General features: G+C 38.3%; 1 pseudogene across 1 annotated transcript; it reads right to left on the bottom strand.

The window, feature by feature from the left end:
* Positions 1 to 6: 6 nt before the first annotated feature.
* LOC108535035 (twinfilin-1 pseudogene) lies at positions 7 to 1,535 on the bottom strand (annotated as a pseudogene). Its single transcript, XR_001887118.1, has one exon. The product of XR_001887118.1 is annotated as a twinfilin-1 pseudogene (transcript).
* Between the last annotated feature and the right edge of the window lie 3,302 nt (positions 1,536 to 4,837).

Raw genomic sequence — 4,837 nt, 5'->3', positions numbered from 1 at the left:
CTCGGAGTAAGCAACTTCCGGCCTTTTCCGAGACACACTAAGTTTCCAGCTTAGAAAATACTCTAGCCTGGTCCTTAACATATTCATTAAGTAATATGAATACTTTAAGGTCTTTCTGTCCCACAAGAAAGTAGGAAGTTTACCCTTTGAGAAATCAGACTTTCTAGAACTGGCCCAACTGTATAAAATTTTAAGAAGTATTTGAAGTGTGGAATCAACACTATGAAAACAGTGTGACAAAATTAAACACTATGTTGAACCCTTTTCTAGCTTTAACTCAAAAATAGAAATCATGAGTTTTCTATAACATTAAATTTAAAAACACACAGAAGTGAAAAGTGCTATTTTCCAAAAAGTACAATTTTTTTCCCCACTTTATATCAACATGGAATGATTTCAGTTCTCCTGTACTAAAAGCTGGACTTTTAAAAAACTAGTATTGCAATGTTTAATGTGATGACTTTAATCACTAGTAGCTTCAGTTTCCGCTGGGCCCCTAATTAGTCTTCGAATTCCTCTTTTTCCTGCAGGACCTTTTGGTTTTGCAAAACTTTGCTTGTGTGCATGCTGCTTGGGATGTACTTCTTCATAAAGGAAGTCTGCAGTCAACTCATCCCCATTGTCTATCTCAGTCTTTCTAATTACATCCATTTGTAGTTGTCTTTCTACAATTTCTAGCAGAGGGCTCTTGCAGCTAGAATACAGCATCCGCTCTCTTATACTGCGTGTGTATCCGGGCATTGAATAAATAAAAACTATGGACTCTAAATAGTCTCCTTCATGGGAATGTTTATACAGAAAGAAATGGTAACGAGCTGAATCCTTGGGAATCCTCTTTGGCAAATCTTTTAGTTCTGTATTTGTTGTGTTGGCCAAAGTTATAATTTCATTTTTTATATCTATTTCCAACTGCACATAGTTGAGCTGTCTGTTATTCAGTTTTTCCAAAGCCTGAAAGGCTTCTCGAGAAATGGGAAATGCTACTCCTTGTAGTGTTTGATGCTTAGTGTCCACACCCACGTCAGTCTGTACCTCGCTGATTTTAATCTGTCGTAATTCTTCCTCAGCTGCAGTCAGTGGGGCAGGGGAAGATTGTGACAGCAAGTATTTTTTATATCCGTGTAATGATACATCTTCCTTTACTGTTCCAAATACTTCATCTTTAATGTGGTCACCTCCAAATTCCTTCTTCAGAGTTGCTCTTGTTGCTGCATACAACATTTTTTGACGAACATGAGAATGATCTGGAGACCATGCAATGAATATCCATTCATATCCCTGGGCATTCTGAGAATCTAACCTGAATAATATATAGCACGGTTGTTTGTCCTCCAACAGGGGTAAACAAAGGAATCATAATCCTTATCCCAGGAATCTGAAGGCTGACTATATGATACAATCACAAGTTGCTCATTTTCAATAGATATTTTCAGAAGTCTGTACTTTCCATTTCTGGCTCTGGCAAAGATCTCTTTAACATCTGCACTCCCTTGGATGCCGGTCTGGTGGTACATGGCGGCGGCTGCTAGTTCCCAGCTCCGGCACTGAATTCGGCGAGCGGCCCCCTTTTCCTTCAATATTATTGTGAATTCAAGATGCATCAGCCTTACATGTTATGCATTGTTTTGGCAAATGTAGCTATCATCCTTAACTGAGACTTGACATTGAAATGTAACAACTTCTACATTCTATTGAATGTTGAAGTTATTCTAGAGGAGCAATTGTTATTAAAAGGAACTTTCTATTCTGCCAATTTATGACAAAATTGATCAAAGTTATATGATTTTAAAAGGAACTTTCTATTCTGCCAATTTATGACAAAATTGATCAAAGTTATATGATTTTATGCTCGCGTTTTCATAGTGTGACTCTTAATATCCCTTAAAGGGGAGGATTTTTCGGGTTCTCTTATGACTTTCTAATCCATCCTCTCTCCGCGCCCTTCCTCTTCTCTCGCCGGCATTCGCACAACTTTTCTTCTGGCCTTCATATCTTCAGGGAAAAACAAAATACATACTTTGTTTCAATCTTTTCAACAGTCCAGGGAAGTACCGAAGGACACTCACTATAATGATACGGCCTCCGGCTTGTGGCATTGAATTTCTAGCGCACCAAAGTGGCTTCTACTAGAAACTTTAAATGTCTTCCTTCCGAGATGTTTATTGTTGTTATTTTAGTGCGTATATATGAGAGGTTTCATCCTAGTTATACAGTGCTTTATTGTTGTTTTTATTTGTCGATATCTTTTTTTTTTCCTCCTATATCTTGTGGGAGGATTGTGTGAGGGTCTTGTGTGTTATCAGTCTTTAGTGTTTATGTTTCTCTGTTTTTCCTTGGCAAGAGTGGACTTCTCTGCCTTGGTAAAACTTTTTTTAGGGAATACTGTGAAGGGGCTTGATGGGTTCTGTAGTAGCTTAATATTATAGAAGTCAGCATGGAAAGATTAGTAATTTTTGTCCTAATTGTTTTTTTTTTTTTTTTAATTACATTTCTGTGTGCACATACTCATAGACTTTACTATTCCCTTTGGTGGATGTGGAAAGAGGAATTAACTCCATGAAAGCTTTTCTTCCTCTTTGCTTTAAAGAGAGAATCTGTCCCTCCCTCTCTCCCTACCCACCCCCTTACACATACACTCTCACACTGTCACACTACTACTCCAACTACTTCACACACTCTCACTACTACTACTACTACTACTACTACTACTACTACTACTACTACTACTACAGGAGTGCTTATAATCAAAATACAGTTTCCTGCCCATGCCTCTTCATCTCTGCTCCCATAGCTCCACAGTCAATAATTTCTGGCTATTTCTGGTTTCTTCTGGTGGTTACTTTCTTCTGGTTAATAAATGCTTATGTGGCTGTTTCTGGGTTGAGACATTAAGCTTCCTACTCTACTCTGCTAAAGATACAGCTTAACCATATCCTCTTTCACCCCTCTCCTTTTCCTCCTGGTGCAGTTATGAAATGTATTAGTTTCTCTATTGGTTACTTTTCTACCTTCAATGCTATAATTGAACTTCTATATCTTGTTTCACCAACTACAGAAAATATTTATCATCCTATGTGTGTTGATTTTCTATAAAAATAGGTCGCTTATTACCTAAAGTTTAAAGGGAAGTTTCAAAACATTTATTTCACAAACTTCTCTGCTAATGTCTGTGTAATATGTCAGCCTTTTAAATGCACTGATTTTCGGATGTTGCTCTGTGGATTACTAGGAATGTCTTCAGGAGTTTCACAAAAAAACATTTTTTCCCTTAATTCATCTGATCATTCTGAAGTAGCCCTGTTGTCTGGGGTATATATCTGGGGTTTGTTGTTTTGTGCCAGGAAAATTTAGGACATGGACACCCACAAGGAGTTTAGGAGCTGAGGTTTAATAAGCAGAAGAAAGAGAAAGAAAAACAGGTCTCTCTCTATTGAGAGAGAGGGGAGTTTGGAGAGGAAAGACCCGCTGGTGGTGGAGGCACCGGATTTTATAGTCCAGCTAGAGGAGGCAGTGTCTGATTTACATTGGGCTCACAGATTGGTTTGATCAGGTGTGATGTTTACATAGCCTGCAGGGAAGGCTGGTAGGGCCACTCTAATCTTATTATGCAAATGAACTCTCCCTTAGGCAGGCTCCATCTTGTCTGCTCCTTACTGTACACGTGGCAGACAGAGAAGGGAAGATAGAGCCGCCATTTTGAACATGATTGGCACAGCTGGTGACATCTGTGTCTGCAGCTCAATTTTACAGGCTGCTCTTTGTTAGAAAGGAAAATGATTTGGGGCTGCTTTTCATTACCAGGAAAACTTTACTGAGGACTTCCATACCCTCACTATCTCCCTAAGTAATTTCTTCTTAACTCCTGTGTCAATTCGTTTTTTTTTTCTGTCCCATACATTAGATTTTTATTTAAAAATGAGATTGGTTTCTAGGGATTTGGATTCCAGTCCAGCTCTTACAGTAACTTGTTTTGTTACTTGGAGTAGGTCATTTGTGCTCTGTGGACATTGATTTCAACAGTGGCAGCAGTAGCAGCAGCAAATTGCAAGAAGATAGGATTTTGTTTGCTAGGGCAACCATAACAAAGTACTACAGTTTGGGTGGCTTGAACAATATAAATCTATTTTCCCATAATTCTTGCAGCTAGTAGTGTTGGTTATCAAAGTGTTAGCAGGACTGGTTTCTTCTGAGGGCTCTCTCATTGGCTTGCAGATGGTCATCTTCCCAGTGTCTTCACATGGTCTTCCTTCTGTATGTGTCTGTATCCTAATCTCCTCTTCTTATAGGGACGTTAGTCATATTGGAGTAGGGCCTACTCTAATGACCTTATTTTAACTTCTTTACCTATTTAAAGATCCTGTCTCCAAATACAGTCACAGTCTGAGGTAATGGGGGTTAAGAGTTCAACATTTAAGTCCTGGGGAAGGATGGGACAATTCAGCCCATGAGAAAATTGGTAATGTCAACTTATATTGAGCTAAAAAATTCAATGAATACTGCTAACCAAGAAACAGGGACTTGTTCACATTTGTTTAATATTTGTATGTTACTTCTCTTCAGTTGCATTTCTTTAAGTCAACAATAAATCATGAGAAGTCAAGCATTCTTATACTACAGAACTCAGTCAGAATGACGACAGCATTTTGGAAGGTGTCCATAGATGTTTGAGAATGAACTGTCTGAGTTGTGTGTGTGTGTGTAATAAGCTGGATTTTCAATATACTACATTTGCCAAAACTGGCTTATAATTAAATGTCTTAGGTTAAAGTTCCAGTTATTGAACAAGTTATTGCTTTTCCCAAGTCTCAGATTTAGAGTAACACTTATTGCTGGTGGA

Source organism: Rhinopithecus bieti, unplaced genomic scaffold, assembly GCF_001698545.2.
Source record: "Rhinopithecus bieti isolate Rb0 unplaced genomic scaffold, ASM169854v2 scaffold_12646, whole genome shotgun sequence".
Lineage (NCBI taxonomy): Eukaryota > Metazoa > Chordata > Mammalia > Primates > Cercopithecidae > Rhinopithecus > Rhinopithecus bieti.
The sequence above is the reverse complement of the archived record's forward strand: the minus strand, read 5'-3'. Positions and strand labels throughout refer to the sequence as shown.